Source organism: Passer domesticus, chromosome 9 (genome assembly GCF_036417665.1).
Source record: "Passer domesticus isolate bPasDom1 chromosome 9, bPasDom1.hap1, whole genome shotgun sequence".
Lineage (NCBI taxonomy): Eukaryota > Metazoa > Chordata > Aves > Passeriformes > Passeridae > Passer > Passer domesticus.
Window position 1 is genome coordinate 14,118,067 of NC_087482.1, and position 23,532 is coordinate 14,141,598.

The window sequence follows — 23,532 nt, forward strand, 5'->3', positions numbered from 1 at the left end:
AGGCTGTGCCAGCCAACAAAGCCCAGCAGGCCGGGAGGAGAGCCCGGGGGCTGCGCAGCTGCTTGGGCAGTGGCTGCTGCCAGGGACACGGGCCAAAGCCATGCCTGAGCAGCCACTGCCACCCCTGGCCCTCCCTGCCCCGTGACAGCTCCCCCAGCCCCAGGGGACAGGCTCAGGCCCTGTCAGGAGCCAGCGCAGCCCCTGCCCAGTCGGGAGCCAGGGCTGGCTCTGGTCCTGGGCTGGCGGCAGGGCTCCCGCTCGGGGCTGCTCCTGTGCCTTGGGCCTCTGGGCACTCAGGGCCAGCTCCGCAGCAGCTGCAGCGCCAGGGACGTTGCTGCACCCGTCCCGTTTCCCTGGGGCTCTGAACCAGCTCCAGAGGCCTGGAAGCCGAGGCGCATCCAGCTTTGGCTGCTGCCGGGCTGAGCAAGGGCAGGCCCTGGGAGAAGAGCTGCTGCCACACAGCCCCGGCCAGGGCTGAGCCCGGCACAGCAATTACCTGCTGTGCCTGTGCCCGTGTCTGGCATCGCCTTCCTTCCTGCAGCAGGGGCTGCCAGTGAGCCACTGCTTCTCCCTGAGTGTTCCTCCTCCTGAACAGCCTTTTGGTCCATCACTTGAAAAAGGAAAAAAGGGACAACTGGATCAAATGGAAATATTCCCCACTGGGGAGGTGGCACCTTCAGGAGGCAATGCTTGTCTAAGTCACAAGTAAAGATCAGGAAAAAGCCCAGGTAATTGGGGCTGGGCCAGTGCACTCCCTTGTGCAAACAGCTGCACCTCCTGATCTTCTCAGAGACTGGGAAATGGCAGGGGATCTCAGGCCCACAGTACAGTTGGGGCACCCTATCAGCTAATGCCAAATTCCATCCTGCAGAGGCTGGGGAGGAATTGCAGCCAGGCCAGGTTGGGAAACAGCCCTGCAGGGCGTGAAAGCAGCAGCGGGGCAGCAAGGCTGCCATGGATCCCTTCCTGCTGTGCCGGGCACGGCGTGTCCAGATGTGCAGCCAAAGGCACCGGCTGCTGAGTCCCAGGGGAAGCATGAGGGAAACGCACCCACCTTGTCCTCCGGGTGCTTCCTTCTGTGTTTGTCTCAGGAATTCATCTGAGTCATGAGACTTTTTGGCGGCAAAAACTTCGGTCTTTCCTTTTGGAGGACCTTAAGAGAAAGTAGTTCCATTTCCCAGGAATGGATCCCACAAAAGCAGGACTCAGCCTGTGGCAATAACCACCAATGTACGTATGAATCTCCTCCCTGTAGACACACCTGTAACTCAACAGCCACAGAAGCTTCTGCCATCTCTGCTGATCTGCACGGGCACCACTGAGCCGCAGCAGCGGTGAGGGGATCGTGCAGGGCGAGGGCACACATGTGCATGGTTCTGTGCTGGCACCTGCAGCGATGCCCCCCTGGCCCAGCTTTGGCCTCTGAGCTGGCAGCTCTCCCAGGGGAAAGGCCTTGACCTACCCTCAGCATCTCCCAGAGCCTCAGTCCTGGATGTGGGACCTTCACCGGCAGGTTCAGCTGCAAAGAAAGGCAGGACAGAAGAGCTCCTGTGGCACTGCAGGAGATCCTCAGGCTGCCCACAAGGCTCAGCCCCGGGGCACAGCCCTGGGCCCGGCCCCTTCCCTCTCTGCTCTTCTCTGTGGCTGCACAGAGCACACGGAAGGACACACTGGCACAGCACACGGGAGGAGGACTGAAAGATCAATGCTCCTTCCTCCCACTGACAGCGATCCTGTGGGAGCCCTCAGGCCTCCAGAAGGGAGCAGGGAAAGATTCTCAGAATCCTTCAGCCCTTACATAATGTTAAGGGAAATGGTTTATAAATGAGCTTTGGTTGCATTGATCCTGATTATTCACTAAGGAAAGGCCGAATGAAAACTTGCCCCCAGCATCCTCCAGGAACTTCAAACCATCCTTCATCAGGACTTCCTGAAAACCCATGTCACGATTCCAGTCTAAAAGGGAGCAGAGATCAGAACCATATCTGTGGCATGCTGGGATCCCCTAATGCTACAGGGAAAAGGGCACTGCAAGGGGGTCGGGTAAGGCTATGGGACCCAGATGGGAATGGACATGGCCAAAGGTGCACAGGGGCTTGGGGAGCTCTGAGCTGGCTCCTGATCACTCTCCACACTCTTTCCCTGCCCTCAGCAACATCCCTGGGAGGGGTGGCTGGAGTAGCCCAGGGCCCTGGGGCTCTCTCCCTCAAACTCACAGAAAATCCACACTAAATCCTTGGGGAAGACTGCAGCAGGCAGTGCCACAGCTATGCCTCCTTGCTACACTCCCTCCTGCCCTCCTTCTGCTGGGACAGCCCCCCAGATCCCAAGGGCAAACAGCCAGGCCCTCTCAGGACACACTGCAGCCTTGCTCTCCCCCTCTGTCCTTTCCCCACCGTGGGCACCCCGTGCAGTCACTCCCAGGTTTCAGGACATGTCTCCCATGGAGGGACCCCGGCAGGACTGCTCAGTGCCCTGAGCCTGCTCGGGATAATTCCCCTGGGCTGTGCCGCTCTAGTCCAGGCTGTGCCCGCACTGCCAAGCAGCAGAGAGGGCAGCTCAAGCCTCAGCAGGGCTCAGGCCCAGAGGCACAGCAATTACCTCCTGTGCCTGTGCCTGGCATGGCCTCCCTTCCTGCAGCCGAGGCTGGCACGGAACCACTGCTTCCTCCGGGAAATGCATCCTTCTGCACAGGCTCTACTTTCATTTCTGGAAAATGGAAAAGAGACAGCTGGATCAGATGGAAACATTCCTCACTGGGAATGGGGAAGGTGAGGCATCACTTGTGAAAGGAATGGATAAGGATCAGAAAACAACCAGGAGTTTGGGACAACCTAAGGCTGCTTCCTTCCTCAAACAGCCCCAACATCTGATCTGCCTGGACACCAGGAAATTGCAGGGGATCAGAGGGTGGGCATGGACTGTGGTGCAATTGGGGCAGCCTGTCAGCTGATGCCAAATGCCTTCCTGCAGAGGCTGGGCAGAAGCTGCAGCCAGGCCAGGCTGGGAAACAGCCCTGCAGGGCGTGAAAGCAGCAGCGGGGCAGCGAGGCTGCCATGGATCCCTTCCCACTGTGCCGGGCACGGCGTGTCCAGATGTGCAGCCAAAGCTCCTGGCTGCTGAGTCCCAGAGGAAGCATGAGGGAAATGCACCCACCTTGTCTTCTCTGCAGACATTCCTTCAGCATTTGCCACATGATTTCTAATGGGTCCTGGAATTTCTTGCCTGCCATGTCTTTGGTCTCTCCTGTCGTAGGACCTTAAGATAAAGTAGTTCCATTTCCCAGGAATGGATCTCCCAAAAGCACAGCTCAGCCTTTGGGGTCAGCAGGGACACACTACTCACCCCTGCCATGGGAGCTGGGCTTTTGTGCAGCATCCAAGGTAGGAGTTGGTGAGGTCGTCCCTGCAGACACGCCTGTAACACAACAGCCACAGAAGCTTCTGTCACCTGGTCCTGACCAGACAGTCAAACATTACGCCTTGGTGGGACAGTGAGAACATACCTGCAGAATGCTCAGAGGGCTTCACAACTTCAGAGCGCCAGGCTAATGGGGAATCCTTCCCAGCCTCCCAGTCTGGAAGCAAACCAAGATGAGAACTGTTTCCATTGTGTGCCAGGGCTGGCTCTGGCCCTGGGCTGGCGGCAGGGCTCCCGCTCGGGGCTGCTCCTGTGCCTTGGGCCTCTGGGCACTCAGGGCCAGCTCCGCAGCAGCTGCAGCGCCAGGGACGTTGCTGCACCAGTCCCGTTTCCCCGGGGCTCTGAACCAGCTCCAGAGGCCTGGAAGCCGAGGCGCCTCCAGCTTTGGCTGCTGCCGGGCCGGGCAAGGGCAGGCCCTGGGGGAAGAGCTGCTGCCACACAGCCCCGGCCAGGGCTGAGCCCTGCACAGCAATTACCTGCTGTGCCTGTGCCCGTGTCTGGCTTTGCCTTCTTTCCGGCAGCAGGGGCTGGCACCGAAGATGGAGTGCTTCCTTCGAGAAATGCCACCTTCCACTGAAGCACTATGTCCATCTCTTGACAAAGGAAGGGAGACAGCTGCATCAGATGGAGCTGTTCCCCACTTGGGCGGTGGCATCAGAGGTAATATTTGTGAAATTTATGGAGCAGGAAAATGGCCAGATTACAGTGGCATGATGTGAGCACTTCCACCTCCAAACAGCCACCCTTTTCCTAATCTGCAGGACTGGATATAGTGGGGGATCTCAGGGTGTGTTACAGTTTGGGCGGCCTGTCAGCTGATGCCAAATGCCTTCCTGCAGAGGCTGGGCAGAAGCTGCAGCCAGGCCAGGCTGGGAAACAGCCCTGCAGGGCGTGAAAGCAGCAGCGGGGCAGCGAGGCTGCCATGGATCCCTTCCTGCTGTGCCAGGCACGGCGTGTCCAGATGTGCAGCCAAAGCCCCCGGCTGCTGACTCCCAGGGGAAGCATGAGGGAAATGCACCCACCTTCTCTTGTCTGCAGGGGTTCCTTCAGCTCTTGCCTCATCTGTTTGGATGGTTGCAGGGACATCTTATCTGTTGTATCTTGGACTTTCCCTGTTGGAGTACCTTAGAGAAAAATATTTCCATTTCCCAGCAATGGATCCTACAAAAGCAAGGCTCAGCCTTTGAGGTCAGCAGGGACACACTACTCACCACTGTGATGGGAGCTGGGCTTGCGTATAGCATCCAAGGTAGGAGCTGGAGAAGCTGGAGAAGTCCTCCCTGTAGACACATCTGTAACACAACAGCCACAGAAGCTTCTGTCACCTGGTGCCTGCCCGCTTGTCTACAATTCTTCCTTGGTGACACACCGAGAACATACCTGCAGGAGGCTCCAAGGGCTTCAAAACTTTATTCATCCAAGCTGATGGAGAAGCCTTCCCAGCCTCATCTAGAACGGAGCACAGATGAGAACACTTTCCAGGGTGTGCTGGGATCCCCTTCTGCCACAGGGAACTGGGCACTGCCAGGGGGTCGGCTAAGGCCGTGGGAGCCAGATGTGAATAGACATGGCCAAAGGTGCACAGGGGCCTGGGGAGCTCTGGGCTGGCTCCTGGTCACTCTCCACACTCTTTCCCTGCCCTCAGCAACATCCCTGGGAGGGGTGGCTGCAGCAGCACAAGGCCCTGGGGCTCTCTCCCTCAGACACAGAGGAAATCCTCCCTAAATCCCTGAGGCAAACTGCAGCAGGCAGTGCCACAGTTATGCCTCCCTACCTCCTTCTGTCCCTCCTGCCCTCCTTCTGTGGGGAAACCCCCCAGATCCCAAGGGCAATCAGCCAGGCCCTCTCAGGACACACTGGAGCCTTCCTCTCCTCCTCTGTCCTTTCCCCACCATGGGCACCCCGTGCAGTCACTGCCAGGTTTCAGGACATGTCTCCCATGGAGGGACCCCAGCAGGACTGCTCACGACCCAAGTGCCCTGAGCCTGCTCGGGATAATTCCCCTGGGCTGTGCTGCTCTATTCCAGGCTGTGCCCGCACTGCCAAGCAGCAGAGAGGGCAGCTCAAGCCTCAGCAGGGCTCAGGCCCAGAGGCACAGCAATTACCTCCTGTGCCTGTGCCTGGCATGGCCTCCCTTCCTGTAGCAGAGGCTGGCATGGAGCCCCTGCTTCCTCCGAGAAATGCTTCTTTCTCCGCAGGCTCTCCTTTGATTTCTGGAGAATGCAAAAGAGACAGCTGGATCAGATGGAAACATTCCTGACTGGGAATGGGGAAGGTGACAATTTCAGGAGGCATCAATTGTGAAAGGAATGGATAATGATCAGAAAACACCCAGGATTTTGGGACAACCCAAGGCTGCTTCCTTCCCCAAACAGCCCCAACATCTGATCTGCCTGGACACCAGGAAATTGCAGGGGATCTGAGGGTGGGCATGGCCTGTGGTGCAACTGGGGCTGCCAGTCAGCTGATGCCAAATGCCTTCCTGCAGAGGCTGGGCAGAAGCTGCAGCCAGGCCAGGCTGGGAAACAGCCCTGCAGGGCGTGAAAGCAGCAGCGGGGCATCGAGGCTGCCATGGATCCCTTCCTGCTGTGCCGGGCACGACGTGTCCAGATGTGCAGCCAAAGCCCCTGGCTGCTGAGACCCAGGGGAAGCATGAGGGAAATGCACCTACCTTGTCTTCTCTGCAGACGTTCCTTCAGCATTTGCCACATGATTTCTAATGGGTCCTGGAATTTCTTTTCTGATATGTCTTTGATCTCTTCTGGTGGAGGACCTTAAGAGAAAGTAGTTCCATTTCCCAGGAATGGATCCCACAAAATCAGGTCTCAGCCTTTGGGTTCAGCAGGGACACACTACTCACCCCTGCCATGGGAGCTGGGCTTATGTGCAGCATCCAAGGTAGGAGTTGGTGGAGTTGTCCCTGCAGACACGGCTGTAAAACAACAGCCACAGAAGCTTCTGTCACCTGGTTCTTACCAGTCAGTCAAACATTACACCTTGGTGGGACAGTGAGAACACACCTGCAGAATGCCCAGAGGGCTTCACAACTTCAGAGCGCCAGGCTAATGGAGGAACCGTCCCAGCATCCCAGTCTGGAAGCAAACCAAGAGAAGAACTGTTTCCATTGTGTGCCAGGGCTGGCTCTGGCCCTGGGCTGGAGGCAGGGCTCCTGCTCGGGGCTGATCCTGTGCCTTGGGCCTCTGGGCACTCAGGGCCAGCTCTGCAGCAGCTGCAGCGCCAGGGACGTTGCTGCACCAGTCCCGTTTCCCCGGGGCTCTGAGCGAGCTCCAGAGGCCTGGAAGCCGAGGCGCCTCCAGCTTTGGCTGCTGCCGGGCTGGGCAAGGGCAGGCCCTGGGGGAAGAGCTGCTGCCACACAGCCCCGGCCAGGCCTGAGCCCGGCACAGCAATTACCTGCTATGCCTGTGCCCGTGTCTGGCATCGCCTTCCTTCCTGCAGCAGGGGCTGGCACCGAAGATGGAGTGCTTCCTTCAGGAATTGCCACCTTCCACTGAAGCTCTATGTCCATCTCTTGACAAAGGAAGGGAGACAGCTGCATCAGATGGAGCTGTTCCCCACTTGGGCAGTGGCATCAGAGGTAATATTTGTGAAATTTATGGAGCAGGAAAATGGCCAGGTTACAGTGGCATGATGTGAGCACTTCCACCTCCAAACAGCCACCCTTTTCCTAAGCTGCAGGGCTGGATATAGTGGGGGATCTCAGGGTGTGTTACAGTTTGGGCTGACTGTCAGCTGATGCCAAATGCCTTCGGCAGAGGCTGGGCAGAAGCTGCAGCCAGGCCAGGCTGGGAAACAGCCCTGCAGGGCGTGAAAGCAGCAGCGGGGCAGCAAGGCTGCCATGGATCCCTTCCCGCTGTGCCGGGCACGGCGTGTCCAGATGTGCAGCCAAAGACCCCGGCTGCTGACTCCCAGGGGAAGCATGAGGGAAATGCACCCACCTTCTCTTGTCTGCAGGGGTTCCTTCAGCTCTTTCCTCATCTGTTTGGATGGTTGCAGGGACATCTTATCTGTTGTATCTTGGACTTTCCCTGTTGGAGTCCCTTAGAGAAAAATATTTCCATTTCCCAGGAATGGATCCTACAAAAGCAAGGCTCAGCCTGTGGGTTCAGCAGGGACACACTACTCACCACTGTGATGGGAGCTGGGCTTGAGTGCAAAATCCAAGGTAGGAGCTGGAGAAGTCCTCCCTGTAGACACATCTGTAACACAACAGCCACAGAAGCTTCTGTCACCTGGTTCCTGCCCGCTTGTCTACAATTCTTCCTTGGTGGCACACTGAGAACATACCTGCAGGAGGCTCCAAGGGCTTCAAAACTTTATTCATCCAAGCTGATGGAGAAGCCTTCCCAGCAACCTCATCTAGAACGGAGCACAGATGAGAACACTTTCCAGGGTGTGCTGGGATCCCCTTCTGCCACAGGGAACTGGGCACTGCCAGGGGGTCGGCTAAGGCCGTGGGAGCCAGATGTGAATAGACATGGCCAAAGGTGCACAGGGGCCTGGGGAGCTCTGGGCTGGCTCCTGGTCACTTTCCACACTCTTTCCCTGCCCTCAACAACATCCCTGGGAGGGGTGGCTGGAGCAGCGCAGGGTCCCGGGGTTCTCTCCCTCAGACACAGAGGAAATCCTCTCTAAAACCCTGGCGAAAACTGCAGCAGGCAGTGACACAGTTATCCATCCCTCCCTCTGTCCCTCCTGTCCTCCTTCTGCTGGGACACCTCCCACAGCCCAAGGGCAAACAGCCAGGCCCTCTCAGGACACACTGGAGCCTTGCTCTCCCCCTCTGTCCTTTCCCCACTGTGGGCACCCCGTGCAGTCACTCCCAGGTTTCAGGACATGTCTCCCATGGAGGGACCCCAGCAGGACTGCTCAGGACCCGAGTGCCCTGAGCCTGCTCGGGATAATTCCCCTGGGCTGTGCCGCTCTAGTCCAGGCTGTGCCCGCGCTGCCAAGCAGCAGAGAGGGCAGCTCAAGCCTCAGCAGGGCTCAGGCCCAGAGGCACAGCAATTACCTCCTGTGTATGTGCCTGGCATGGCCTCCCTTCCTGCAGCAGAGGCTGGCACGGAACCACTGCTTCCTCCAGGAAATGCTTCTTTCTCCGCAGGCTCTCCTTTGATTTCTGGAGAATGCAAAAGAGACATCTGGATCAGATGGAAACATTCCTCATTGGGAATGAGCCATGGATCCCTTCCTGCTGTGCCGGGCACGGCGTGTCCAGATGTGCAGCCAAAGCCCCCGGCTGCTGAGTCCCAGGGGAAGCATGAGGCAAATGCACCCACCTTGTCCTCCCTGCAGCATTTTCTTCAGCACTTGCCTCATCTGTTTGGATGGTTCCAGGGATATCTTCTCTGTTGTGTCTTGCATCTTCCTCTTCGGAGGAACTTAGAGAAAAATATTTCCATTTCCCAGGAATGCATCCCACAAAACCAGTGCTCAACTTGTGGGGTCAGCAGGGACACACTACTCACCCCTGCCATGCAAACTGGTCTTGTTGGCAATAACCACCAATGTACGTATGAATCTCCTCCCTGTAGACACACCTGTAACTCAACAGCCACAGAAGCTTCTGCCATCTCTGCTGATCTGCACGGGCACCACTGAGCCGCAGCAGCCGTGAGGGGATCGTGCAGGGCGAGGGCACACACGTGCATGGTTCTGTGCTGGCACCTGCAGCGCTGCCTCCCTGGCCCAGTTTTGGGCTCTGAGCTGGCAGCTCTCCCAGGGGAAAGGCCTTGACCTACCCTCAGCATCTCCCAGAGCCTCAGTCCTGGATGTGGGGCCTTCACCAGCAGGTTCAGCTGCAAAGAAAGGCAGGACAGAAGAGCTCCTGTGGCACTGCAGGAGATCCTCAGGCTGCCCACAAGGCTCAGCCCCGGGGCACAGCCCTGGGCCCGGCCCGGCCCCTTCCCTCTCTGCTCTTCTCTGTGGCTGCACAGAGCACACGGAAGGACACACTGGCATTGCACACGGGAGGAAGATTGAAAGCTAAATGCTCCTTCCTCCCAATGACAGTGATCCTGTGGGAGCCCTCAGGGCTCCAGAAGGGAGCAGGGCAAGGTTTCCAGATTCTTTCAACCTTAAGATTATCTTAAGGGAAATGGTTTGTAAGTGAACTTTTGTTGCATTAATCCTGATTATTCACTCAGGAAAGACAGAATGAAAACTTGCCTCCAGCATCCTCAAAGAACTTCAAACCATCCTTCATCAGGACTTCCTGAAAACCCATGTCACTATTCCAGTCTAGAAGGGAGCAGAGATCAGAACCATTTCCATGGTGTGCTAGGATCCCCTTCTGCCACAGGGAACTGGGCAATGCAGGGGTGTTGGGTAAGGCTGTGAGAGCCAGATGTGAATGGACATGGCCAAAGCTGCACAGGGGCCTGGGGAGCTCTGGGCTGGCTCCTGGTCACTCTCCACCCTCTTTGCAGGCCCTTTGCAACATCTCTGGAGGGGTGGCTGGAGTAGCCCAGGGCCCGTGGGGTCTCTCTCCCTCCCACAGAGGAAACCCTCCCTAAAGCCCGGGGCAAAACCATCCCCAGCGCTTCCCAGGGAGCAGGGAGCGCTGTCCCGGGAAAGGGCAGCCAGGCTGCCGGCTCACCTTGTCGCCGCGCTTGCAGCGGAGCAGCCTGGGCAGCCCTGGCAGGCAGGGCCACGGCCAGGAGCAGCAGGAGTAGGAGGTGCAGAGCAAGGGCCATGGTGCCTTGTCCTCCGCCAGTCCCGCAGCTCTTGCTGCCACCGCTGTCCCGACACCGCTGTCCCAACGTCAGCACCGCTGCTGCCACCGCCGCTGCTGCCGCAACAGTTGTGCTCAGGGACTGACTGCTGGCTCCTTGTGCTGCTGTGCAACCACGGGGCTCTGGCACCTCTGGCACCTCTGTGACCTCAGGGCCTGCTGAGAGCTCAGCCTGCTGTGACCCCAGAGCCCTGCTGTGACCTCATGGCCTCAGCTGTACCCCCAGAGTGTGTGCCCGTCTGCATGAATGGACTGCCCTGATTGTAAATGTTTTGCTTCATCAAAGGGCCATTGCTCAGCAAAACCTTTCTTTTGCCTGCTGACATTGCTGGTCAGGCTGCGTCCCTCAAGATGCTCTTGATTGTTGCAGTTCAAATTTATTTTATTGATTTCATTTTAAGTGTTGTTTAAGGGCTCTGTTGTGCCCCCATTTTTTTCCTGAGTTGGTTTACCTGTGGGTTTTACCCTCCCTCCAAACTGTCCCTCGTGTCCTTCCCCACCCCTTGTTCCAGCTCTTTCCCTGCCTCTCAAGGCAACCCAGCCCCTTGGTTCCCCAACCTTTGGGCCAATCCCTGACTGCAACTCCCCTTTGGCATTCCCCTACTCCTGGGAGCCCCACTGGCCCTTGTGACCCATCCTCTCCACCCTCCTACCCCAATTGGCCCCAGACACTTATTGTAATCCCCTCACTCCTCTCCTGAGGATTCCCTATTGGTTCATTGTTTGCATCCACCCCATGACTTGTATGTGTACAAAACCCCTTGGGCAGTACAGCTAGGGGCTTCTCATCCTGTTCTCTTCACCTGGACTAAGGTATTCCTTGCAGAACCTGAAGACAGGGAGCCTCCTCCTTTCTCCTGTGCTTCGTTCCTGTCGTGGCTTGTGTCTGGCACTGGAGAGCAAGTGGCACTAAAGGCTCTGCCTCTGGTAAATCCCCATAGCGAGGCAGTTCCCGACTCCTGCCGTAGTGCCGGAGTTGTAAGAGCTAGCCCAGGTTCCAGCACTCACTTCACTAATGTACCGAATGCCCCTTCTTCAGTGCCTGCTCTGGTGCTCTGCCAGCTCACACAGCAGAGTGTGATTCACATACTGCAGCCCAGAGTTAGGTTGTTGCAACATTGAAATGGGTGTGGTTGGCAGGATGGCTGGGCATAAATCACTACAGAACTAAAGCAAATGCGTGCACCGTGCCAGGCTGGACTTGAATAGACACAGGAATTGTGGAAAGATGAGGACAAGATAGCAGAGAACAATGGAAAAGCCAGCTGAAAAGGAGGACATGCTAAAGGAGTTATTTGTGCACATTTGGGGCTATATTTTTCTTGGGTGCAAAGCAAAATGAAAAGCTCCTAAATGCCCAAAAGATGAGAACTGTGTGTGGTAAATAGGTATGATTCATGCTGACAAAATTGAAAGAGTAATCAATACTGATACAGTAATTAATATTTGGAAATAATAAAACAGTTAAAGGTGTAATGCCAAGCAAGAAAGGGAGAGGAGGGGTTATCCCTCTCCCCACCGTTCTCCTGCAGCTGTTCAGAACAGGAAGAAGCAAGAGATAACAATGACTGAATTTAGTTGGAAGAGAGGAGAATTTGGTTGGACACCAGGCAAATGTTGATTATATGAGATTCACTGCTTTAATGTTAGAACTCAATATTGGTTTATACAGTACCAGCTTGGTGCGCATGTTTAATCCAAAAGATGAACTACAGGACATGGAGGAAGAGGAGAGGCCTTCCTCAAAGAAGATCCCCAAAGAGTGGTACAACTTACTTAAAGAAGTGTGGAGCATGCGTGGTAAAGGTGATGATGAGGGCGGTGATACAAGTGTGACGAATCGAAAATGGGAGGAGATGGTAAGGACATACAGCATAAAAAGGGGAATTTTGTCTTCACAAGCTAGTCCGTGAGGTGATGGGGGTCCAAAAGCCCTGCACTCCGTACCCCATGCATACCCCGCATGGTTAGTTTTGCTTATACGCTATTATCAGGACCAAATTATTCGTAATTTAAACCAAATTATATAGTCAGTGTTTCGAGTTTATTCAATTGTATATATATTAAGTTACATAATTAAAATTGCTGTTTTATTTAATTTTGTTTGGGTTTGTTTTTTTGGTTTTTTTGATTGGAAAATTTGGCAAATATAACATGTGGAATGTCCTCCACAGCAGAGTGTCAGACCTCTGAATCTTTTTAAACAATTTTATCAAGGTGGAACTGTGGCAGCTTCAGCTGGTGCCTCTGGAGGACCTTGAACAAAGAACGCCTGAGCTTTTCTACCCTCGCAGGTGAAGTGTGATAGTCTGGGGTCTTCCTGCTGTGTCCGAGTGCCAGGCCACTGGCTGGCACCACAGGTCCCCAGACCCTCTGCTGAGGCATCCCTCTCCTACAGTCAAGTTTAGTCTGTCACATTTGGCTTTTCTCTCTGATCCACCACCAGGACCAAAGATCACACGGTCCTGAGGATGTAAAAATGCCTGTTCCTTCTGGAACATTGCTGTTGTGTGACAGCCGTGCAGGCAGAGCGGGCAGCTGTAGGGATACTGACTCGTTTCCCTGGTGCCAGCCGTGCTGCATCCATCGAGCTGCTGGGTGTTGGTGCTCGCTGGGACGCGGCCTGGCCCGGCACCACGGGAGTTAGGAAGGGTCTTGAAGGAATCCCCACGCGTTAAAGCAGACGATTTAGCCGGGGATTTTAAGTTGTTTCTCAGTTAACCTTGTAAAAGGCCAAAACAAGTCTCCTATGAATTCTGTCCCTGTCAAGTTCAGTTCTGCCCTGAAATCACCTCAGCATTCTCAGGGCAGTGGCAGGAGCCGGGTGCTGGCCCGGAGCCCCGCTGGCCGGGGAGAGCATGGCCCAGAGCGAGCCCCTGCTGCCCGGGATGGCCACAGGCCCGGGGGAGCCGGACGGGCAACGCCAGGGCCCTGTCCAGGGCTCCTGGGGCTCCTCTGGCATCTGTTCCGTCCCCTCGAGTGCTGAGCGGTGCCCGTCCTGCAGGGCTGTCTGTGCCCGGCCCCAAAAGAGGCAGGGCCGGGGCTGTGGCCCCTGGGCTGGCGGTGCCGCCTGCCCGGCGCTCAGCACTGCCCGTGCCGTGCCGATGCAGCGTGACCCGGCGGGGCAGCTCCGCCTCGGCGCCTCGCCACCGCCATCCTGGCACGGTGGCTGGCCCTGGGCCGCGGCAGCCCCGAGCCGCACGGGCCCGGGAGGGACTGCCGGAGGTCCCCGTCCCCTGCGTGCCTCAGCAGACACTCCAGCCCCACTGTGTGGCAGCAGGAGGGACACAAAGCACCTGCACGCTTACGAGAGTCCACAGCCCTTTCTACATGTGAAATGAGACCCCAGAACCCCGACATGTGCCTCAGGAGAGATCCCAGCACCCTGCACACCTTGGGGGAGATCCCAAACCCTCTACATGCCTCACACAGGATTCCAAATCCCTTGCATGACTTGAAGTGGACCCCAGTGCCCTCCATGCCTCAGAGGAAACCTAAAATATTCCTGGGTGTCTCACAAGGGACCCCACTCCCTCGTGCACCTTAGGGGGACTCCAAAAACCCCACGTGCCCTACAGGGAAGTCCAGGCCAGCTACGCCGAGTGTTTTGACCTGGAAATCAAGCCTGGTTGCACCTGGGTTGTTGTGTCTCTGGGGCTGCTCACCAGCCCTGTCTGACCCTGAGGCTACACAGCCCTTCCCTTCCCTTCCCTTCCCTTCCCTTCCCTTCCCTTCCCTTCCCTTCCCTTCCCTTCCCTTCCCTTCCCTTCCCTTCCCTTCCCTTCCCTTCCCTTCCCTTCCCTTCCCTTCCCTTCCCTTCCCTTCCTTCTGGCCCTGGCTGAGAGCAGCAGACCCTGTGCAGCACCCTGCATTGGTGATGGCCCATCAATTGGGTCCTATTCAGTGTGTGTTAATTAGGGAGGAGCTTTGTTTTGCCTGCTGACATTGCTGGTCAGGCTGTGTCCCTGGAGATACTCTTGATGGCTTCCCTCTTTTCCTGGCCATGGCACTGGAGGAGGTCTGGGCCCAGATGATCCCACGGAAGGAAATGTCCCTCAGCCCAGGGACCCTCAGCATGGGCTGCCCCATCCCCTCGGGGCCCCACCGCTGGTCACAGTGAAGCCATCTGCAGAATAAATAGACTCCACTGTCGCCCTGGTTTTTAATGTTCTGTCCTGGATTAGGGTAAATCTGGGAGAAGACCTCCAAAGGGGCCCCCCCAGAAAGCAACCCCACATGGCCCCTTCCCCCCAGCAGGTCGGGAAGGATTCCTTGGAGAGAAGTGGAAAGAACCTGTTTATTTGACAGGCAAAACACTCCCAGCACACAAAATGAACAATAGCAGATGACAATGCTTTCACCGATCTGAAAAGGATGACAAATTCAGAAAGTCTTTCCTGGCAGTGGTGGCTCTGTTGTCGCTCTCTCCGGCGCTGGGGATAGCTGCTGCAGCCACAGGATGCAAACTCTCGGTGTTTCCCAGGTCCCAGTCCGGAGCAGGTGTGAGTGGTTCGAAAAAGGGAAAGGAAAAACAGTCCAGGGAAAAATCTGGACTGCTTAGCTAAACTGACTAACAAGCAGAAGCCAAAAAGCAAAAGAAAAGCGGGAGCACAGCAGAAGCAAGAGCAAAGCAAGCAACAGAAAGCAAAGCAAAAAGCAAAAGCTGCACTATGTACTGCGCCGTCTGTCTGTCCTGCCAGCCGTGGGGGAGCAGGCTGATAACAAACCAAAACAAACCTTGCTCTGCAGCAGCAGTCGTGAAGGCACAGTACGTAATATCCAGCATTAACAGAACACACGACTGGGGATGCAAGCATCATAACCTCACCCTAGGACAAGTTCTTCTAAGCCTTCTGATGTTTACATTCTTGTAGCAAACTTTCTCACGCATTTTATGCAAATAACTTATTGTTATGCATTCTTTTCTGCAGGAGGAGAAATTTGATGGACTGTTGGTTTGCCCAGTGTCACTGGAGAGGTGGCACTTTCACCCTCCAATCCACTGTCACTTTTGGAAATCTGTAAATGTTGGAGTCAGAAATTCAACTGCCCTCTTTTTTACCTTGGAGAGATGCATGTCTGTGTTGTTTTATTTCATGTCCTATAGAGACACTCCACAACCTGATGTAGTTATGAAGTGGGTATGCGTGTCAGGGCCTGGCACAGGCGAGATGGCTCTCGTGAAAACTTGTGCCCCGAGCCCTGGTCCGAGCCACATCTTTGTTCACAAACATGTTCCATATGCAATACATTAAACAATCTCTTCATGCACATTCAAACCCTGGCCCCGCCTGTCCTCCCCTCACATGGCGATGAGATCCACGCCCTTCTGGGCACGCGTTGTTTCCTGTGGTGGTCACACTGGGGTCTTTGGTGGTCTCTGAGGCCAAAGGCTGTGGTCTTGCTCATGACTGAACTTTTGAACTTTTCTCCTTTGTGCGTGCACTGTGGTCCCCTGGTGCTTACCTGAGTATGTCTGTTGGTTGGATCAGCTTGGAGACAGAGGAGCTCCTTAGTCTAGGCTTCTGGCATTCCCTGGTCTTCTCCTGGTGTTATGAGTAAAAAAGTAATCTGTAGCTATGATATTTTATTAAAAATCCTTTCCTAGGATTTTTCCCCTCCTGAGGAGCTGAGGGCCTCAGGAAAGAAATGCAAACAATAACTATCTGCTGCAGTGGAATGCAACAGGTGCATCTTCCATTGGTCCATGTGGATTGTTTTCACTTGATGACCAATCACAGCCAACTGTGTTGAGCCTGTGAGCAGTCACAAGATTTTTGTTATGCATTCCATTCTGTTCTTCTTCTTTCTAGCCTTCTGGTCATTTTTTCCTCTCTGTTGTTTTAGTGTAGTTTTAACGTAGTATTTTAATAGAAAATATAATAGATCAGCCTTCTGAAATGGAGTCAAGCCTCGTGTCTCCACACCTGGGGTGTTCTCCCCAACAAATTATCCATTTTTTTTAAGGCTGCAAAGTTAAACAGGTTGGGCCAGTTGCTGAGAATTGAAATGTTGACTATTTGTTGTTGATAGCTTCATGTAGCAATCACCTCTTGTTAATAGTTTTTCTTCAATTACCTGTTAATGGTTAGAAATCAAGCGCAGTTGTCCCCCTGCTGCTTCCCAGGAGCCTGAAGGTAGCAGGGGGAGGTGACATCAGAGCTAGTATGCAGATGAGAATGCATTTCACCAAATTTTGCAATTTTCCAGGAAAAAAAACCTAAAAACAACAAGCCAACATGGAATTATGAAACCTAAGTAATGTCTAAAGGTGAGGAACTTAATCCAGTATCTGCTAAGATCCTTTTTACTCCTCACCCTAACCTGAAAGGATGTCAGCTAGAAAGAGGATCTGGAATGTTAGACCAAAAAAGCGGAATTCCCACTACTCCCTCGAGGACGGAAGCCCCAGCTCTGCCTGCATACCAGCGGGCACAGGTGCATCATCCTCCTCCTCTGTGCCACTCCTGGGAGCAGCGGGGGTGCGGGCGACCTGTCGTTTCCCACAACCTGAGCTGAATTTTTTTAATAAAGGCATTAAAAAGGAGAAAGCTCTCCTGCCCTGTTTATGACACTGGTATTGTCCTTCATAGCAAGAAGCTTCAGAAATTTGCATTTTCCTATGCCCTTTGTACCTTGGCAGAGGTTTCTTAAGTAAAAGGTTAAAATTCAACACATAATTCTACAATTTAAAATTTAAATGCTTAGTTCATATATTGCTAACTTAATTGAACCCCCCAAAACCTCCATTTCCACAGCGGCCCCAGCCTGGCTTCTGCCTGCCCACACCGTGGGCATCCACGGCTCCTCCTGGGCATGGAGCTCAGTCAGTGCTGGTGCTGGGTGGGCTTTGCTGCTGCTGCCACCTGGACACTGGGGTGACCGCTTGTCCTAGGTTACAGTATAAACATGTATTCTTTTCCCATCCTCAAGAGCTGCTGAAACCTGGAGGGGCATTGTTTCTTCCTTATCATCCTGTTAATCAACAAGATCACCGCTCTGTCTCCACCTACCAAGGAGAAGAAAACACAAGTTTTCCTAGGTGCCGTAGGCTTTTGGAGAATGCATATTCCCTAGGACAGGCAGATTGTGAGCCCTCTCTACCTTGTTACCCACAAGAAGAACGATTTCCACTGGTGTCCTGAACAGCAACAAGCCCTTGCCCAGATTAAGCAGGCAATCGCTCATGCGGTAGCTCTTGGCCCAGTCAGGATGGGACCAGAGGTGAAGAATGTGCTCTACTCTGCAGCTGGGAACCATGGTTTGTCCTGGAGTCTTTGGCAGAGGTGCCTGGTGAGACTCAAGGCTGACCACTAGGACTCTGGAGATGGAGCTATGAAGGCTCTGAAGCAAACTACATTCCCAGAGAGAAGGAAATCTTGGCTGCCTATGAAGGAGTTCAAGCTGCCTCAGAAGTAACTGGCACCAAAACGCAGCTGCTTCTGGCACCCCAGCTACCAGTGCTGGGCTGGATGTTTAAAGGAAATGTTCCTTCCACACATCACGCCACCGACACCACATGGAGCAAATGGATTACCCTCATCACGCAGCGCACCCAGATTGGAAATGCAAATGGCCCTGGCATTCTGGAAATTCTATCAAACCGGCCTGAAGGGGAGACTTTTGGATTGTCTTCTGAAGAAGAAGAGGAGCAAGTGGCACGTGCCAAGGAAGCCCCACCATATAGTGAGCTACCAGAGCCTGACAGACAATATGCCCTCTTCTCTAATGGTTCCTGCTGAATTATAGGCACTAACCGGAAATGGAAAGCTGCAGCGTGGAACCCCACAGGACAAGTTGCACAAGCTACTGAGGGACAAGCTGGATCGAGTCAGGTTGCAGAGCTTAAAGCTGTCCAGCTGGCTTTGGCTATTGCCAAACGAGAGAAGTGGCCGAGGCTCTATCTCTACACCGATTCATGGATGGCAGCTAATGCTCTGTGGGGATGGCTGCATTGCTGGAAAAAGGCCAACTGGCAGCGCAGAGGGAAACCCATCTGGGCCACCAAGATTTGGCAGGACATTGCCACCCGAGTAGAGAGGCTGACCGTGAGATTCGACATGTGGATGTGCATGTACCCGAGAGTCGGGCTAATGAAGAGCATCACAACAACAAACAGGTGGACCAAGCTGCCAAGGTGAAAGTATCACAGGTGGATCTAGACTGGCAGCACAAGGGAGAATCATTCCTAGCTCTCTCGTTGGGCCCACGGTGGCTCTGGTCGTCAGGGGAGAGATGCAACACAGCGATGGGCCCGTGACCGAGGGGTGGGCCTTACTATGGACAACATCTCACAGGTCATCCACAACTGCGAGAGCTGCGCTGCAATCAAACAGGCCAAGCGGGTGAAGCCTCTGTGGTACGGTGGGCGATGGTTGAAGTACAGGTATGGGGAAGCCTGGCAAACTGACCTCATCACGCTTCCCCAAACCTGCCAAGGCAAGCGCTACATGCTGACCATGGTAGAACCTACCACAGAGTGGTTGGAAACCTACCCTGTGCCTCATGCTACTGCCTGGAACACCATCTTGGGCCTAGAAAAGCAAATTCTGTGGAGACAAGGCACCCCTGAGAGAATTGAGTCGGACAATGGAATTCATTTCAAGAACAGCCTTATCAACACCTGGGCCAGAGAAGATGGCATTGAAAGGACATATCATATCCCTTATCACGCACCAGCTGCTGGGAAAGTTGAACCATGCAACGGACTACTTAAGACTATCCTGAAGGCACTTGGTGGAGTAACCTTCAGGAACTGGGAACTGAACTTAGCAAAAGCCATCTGGATGGTCAACACCTGAGGACCTATCAATCCTGGTGCTGCCCAGTCTGAACCCCTGCACACAGGGGATGGAGACAAAGTTCCTGTGATACACATGAAAGGTATTTTAGGAAAGACTGTTTGGATTAATCCCACCACAAGCAAGGGCAAACCCATCTGTGGGAATTTTTGCTCAAGGACCTGGTTGCACTGGCTGGGTAATGCAGAAGGACAAGGAAAGTCGTTGTGTACCACAAGGAAATCTAACCTAATTTTAAGCGAGAATTGTGAGTAAAGCTTCATTTTATATTATACATATATATATAGATAGATACATATATATAGTAAGAGGATATTGGTTTGGGTATAGATGGTAATAGAAGAAGGGTTAGATTATGTCCTAGGTTATAATATAAAATTATGTTCTATTCCCATCCTCAAGAGCTGCTGAAACCAGGAGGGGCATTGTTTCTTCCTTATCTCCTGTTAATGGGCCCATCAATGTCTTGCCACATGACTCAGAGATAACTCCCTCCCAGAGCCATTTCTGTTTCATGGCTAATCAAGGACCCACAGCATGAGGCAGAATGATATCAGCCCACTGTGAGATGCTCTGCCCATGGGGGAGGAGCTAAGCATCCCCAGCTGGATATAATCTGGGTTTTGGGACACAACAAGCAGTCTTTCCACTGGATTCCCAGAGGAACCACCGCCCTTACCCACTGCTTTTCCAGAGGATGAGAGCTACCAGATTGTTTCTACAGGATCACCACTTCCACAAGTCCATTTCATCTGGACTGCTTCCACCACCCTAACTAGCAGGGTGTCAGCAGGCTGTATTCTGAGCCTGTCAGTGGTTTTTCTTTTGCATTATTGCATGTATTTTGGTTTTTTTTCCCTTTTCCTAATAAATTGTATTTCTGACTTGGAGTCTCTCACTGGTTTTGCTTTGAAACCACAACACAGATCCTTCTCTTTATTTAAACAGAAGAATAGGCCATTGCCTACCCTGCAAGCGGGGGGGGTGGGGGGGGAGGGGTGGGGGGGTGTCACCTTCAGTGATTCCTAGAGGGAAAGGCTAGGGGGCTCAGGGGCAGAGGGAGGGATGTGTTGGTCTCAGGAAGGGCTGGAGGGTGCTGGGCTGGTCCTGGGGTCCCTAGAGGTACTCGAGTTGGCTGGGATGGGACAGACAAAGATAAAAAAAGGGATGAAGGCAGCTTGGGGAGGCCCATGGGGAGAGCAGGTGGCAGTGGGATCTACAGGGTAAAAGGAGGTTCCCTCATAGTTGGTTGTTCTGGGGTCCTCTTCACAGAAGACTTGAGAGGGCTGTCCGGGCCGTTCCTGCTGCTGGAGGAGCTGCTCACGCTGTCTGGCTGTGAGGTGCAGCCACCGTCTTCCAACTCCTGTCCCAAGGTGCTCCTGTGCAGAGAGGAGGTGGCTGAGGCCCCAGCTGACAGTGGCACACAGGGAGCCTCGTGCACAGCAGGGCCCAGAGCTGGCAAGGCTCCCCAGCACGGCTGGAGCTGCTGGCACAGCTGGGCCCAGCTGGACAGCTGCCCCTCAAGGCCCCGGCCAGCAGGGCACGGCTCTGGGCAGGGTCCCTGGCCAGGAGCGGGTCCCAGAGCGCCTCTGCCTTTCAAGGGCAACCTCGGCCCTGCTCTTTCTCCTCCCCACCTCCCTCTGCCTCTGCCCCGTGCCCCTGGAGCTGCTCTTGGCCAGGCAGCCTCAGTGGGAGCCAGCTCTGGCTGCAGCCCCAGCGGGGCCCCCAGAACAAGGCCCAGCAATTGAGAGGCCACTGGAAGCACTGGGCAGCAGCAGAAGCCTCACCAGAGTTCTTTGGACAATCATGGAATGGCCACAACTCCACTGCAGCCTCAATGGGAATGTTCCCTGTCCACGTTAGACTTTCAAAAGAAGCTGTTGGAGGGGGAGAGCAACAAAACACTCACTGTTTTCTGTTCCAGGAATACCCGATTCCAAAGCAGCACAACATGAAGACAAGCTCCAAATAAAGCATGCCTGCCAGACACCCTAGCCAGCAGCCGGTTCCCTGACAGAAACCCCTTCCGAGGCCATCCTGGGCATTGGGAACAGGTCTTGTGGTGCCGGCTGCATCTGTGGGAGCAATGGGGAGCTTGAGCCCCTGCTGTGCTGCACTGCTGAGCTGGCAGCACGGTGAATACGGGCAGGACGTTCTCTGTTTCCCCCAGAGCTGGGGCCTGCAGGCACCTTGCCGGCCCTTGGCACAGGCTGTGCCAGCCAACAAAGCCCAGCAGGCCGGGAGGAGAGCCCGGGGGCAGCGCAGCTGCTTGGGCAGTGGCTGCTGCCAGGGACACGGGCCAAAGCCATCCCTGAGCAGCCACTGCCAGCCCTGGCCCTCCCTGCCCCGTGACAGCTCCCCCAGCCCCAGGGGACAGGCTCAGGCCCTGTCAGGACCCAGCGCAGCCCCTGCCCAGTCGGGAGCCAGGGCTGGCTCTGGCCCTGGGCTGGCGGCAGGGCTCCCGCTCGGGGCTGCTCCTGTGCCTTGGGCCTCTGGGCACTCAGGGCCAGCTCTGCAGCACCTGCAGCGCCAGGGACGTTGCTGCACCAGTCCCGTTTCCCCGGGGCTCTGAACCAGCTCCAGAGGCCTAGAAGCCGAGGTGCTTCCAGCTTTGGCTGCTGCCGGGCCGGGCAAGGGCAGGCCCTGGGGGAAGAGCTGCTGCCACACAGCCCCGGCCAGGGCTGAGCCCGGCACAGCAATTACCTGCTGTGCCTGTGCCCGTGTCTGGCATCGCCTTCCTTCCTGCAGCTGGGGCTGCCAATGAGCCACTGCTTCTCCCTGGGTGCTCCTCCTTCTGCACAGCCTTTTGGTCCATCACTTGAACAAGGGAAAAAGGGTCAACTGGATCAAATGGAAACACTCCCCACTGGGGAGGTGGCACCTTCATGAGGCAATTCTTGTCCAAGTCACAGGTAAAGATCAGGAAAAAGCCCAGGTAATTGGGGCTGGGCCAGTGCACTCCCATGAGCAAAGAGCTGCACCTCCTGATCTTCTCAGAGACTGGGAAATGGCAGGGGATCTCAGGCCCACGGTACAGTTGGGGCACCCTATCAGCTAATGCCAAATTCCATCCTGCAGAGGCTGGGGAGGAATTGCATCAAGGCCAGGCTGGGAAACAGCCCTGCAGGGCGTGAAAGCAGCAGCGGGGCAGCGAGGCTGCCATGGATCCCTTCCTGCTGTGCCGGGCACGGCGTGTCCAGATGTGCAGCCAAAGCCCCCGGCTGCTGAGTCCCAGGGGAAGCATGAGGGAAACGCACCCACCTTGTCCTCGGGGTGCTTCCTTCTGTGTTTGTCTCAGGAATTCATCTGCCTCATGAGACGTTTTGGCTGCAGTATCTTGGGTCTTTACTTTTGGAGGACCTTAAGAGAAAGTAGTTCCATTTCCCAGGAATGGATCCCACAAAAGCGGGGCTCAGCCTGTGGGGTCAGCAGGGACACACTACTCACCCCTGCCATGGGAGCTGAGTTGGGGCCAAGCATTCAGCCCTGGAGCTTGAGAAGTCCTCCCTGCAGACACACCTGTAACTCAACAGCCACAGAAGCTTCTGCCATCTCTGCTGATCTGCACGGGCACCACTGAGACGCAGCAGCGGTGAGGGGATCGTGCAGGGCGAGGGCACACACGTGCATGGTTCTGTGCTGGCACCTGCAGCACTGCCCCCCTGGCCCAGCTTTGGGCTCTGAGCTGGCAGCTCTCCCAGGGGAAAGGCCTTGACCTACCCTCAGCATCTCCCAGAGCCTCAGTCCTGGATGTGGGGCCTTCAACGGCAGGTTCAGCTGCAAAGAAAGGCAGGACAGAAGAGCTCCTGTGGCACTGCAGGAGATCCTCAGGCTGCCCACAAGGCTCAGCCCCGGGGCACAGCCCTGGGCCCGGCCCCTTCCCTCTCTGCTCTTCTCTTTGACTGCACAGAGCACACGGAAGGACACACTGGCACAGTACACGGGAGGAGGACTGAAAGATCAATGCTCCTTCGTCCCACTGACAGCGATCCTGTGGGATCCCTCAGGGATCCAGAAGGGAGCAGGGAAAGATTCTCAGAATCCTTCAGCCCTTACATAATGTTAAGGGAAATGGTTTATAAATGAGCTTTTGTTGCATTGATCCTGATTATTCACTCAGGAAAGGCAGAATGAAAACTTGCCTCCAGCATCCTCCAGGAACTTCAAACCATCCTTCATCAGGACTTCCTGAAAACCCATGTCACGATTCCAGTCTAAAAGGGAGCAGAGATCAGAACCATATCTGTGGCATGCTGGGAACCCCTAATGCTACAGGGAAAACGGCACTGCAAGGGGGTCGGGTAAGGCTATGGGAGCCAGATGGAATGGACATGGCCAAAGCTGCCCAGGGGCCTGGGGAGCTCTGGGCTGGCTCCTGATCACTCTCCACACTCTTTCCCTGCCCTCAGCAACATCCCTGGGAGGGGTGGCTGGAGTAGCTCAGGGCCCCGGGGTTCTCTCCCTCAAACTCACAGAAAATCCACCCTAAAGCCCTGGGGAAAACTGCAGCAGGCAGTGCCACAGCTATCCATCCCTCCCTCCTACACTCCCTCCTGCCCT

At 55.1% G+C, this 23,532-nt stretch overlaps 2 long non-coding RNA genes across 2 annotated transcripts; both read right to left on the reverse strand.

Moving 5' to 3' along the window:
* Nucleotides 1–505: 505 nt before the first annotated feature.
* On the reverse strand, nt 506–1,521 carry LOC135307704 (uncharacterized). The gene is made up of 3 exons (XR_010368381.1): nt 1,463–1,521; nt 1,055–1,153; nt 506–610 (listed from the first exon to the last, which is right to left on the reverse strand). It is a non-coding gene; the product is annotated as an uncharacterized LOC135307704 (long non-coding RNA).
* A 7,195-nt stretch (nt 1,522–8,716) lies between these two features.
* Nucleotides 8,717–9,680, reverse strand: LOC135307357 (uncharacterized). Its single transcript, XR_010368060.1, has 4 exons — nt 9,607–9,680; nt 9,180–9,236; nt 8,907–8,978; nt 8,717–8,819 (listed from the first exon to the last, which is right to left on the reverse strand). It is a non-coding gene; the product is annotated as an uncharacterized LOC135307357 (long non-coding RNA).
* Between the last annotated feature and the right edge of the window lie 13,852 nt (nt 9,681–23,532).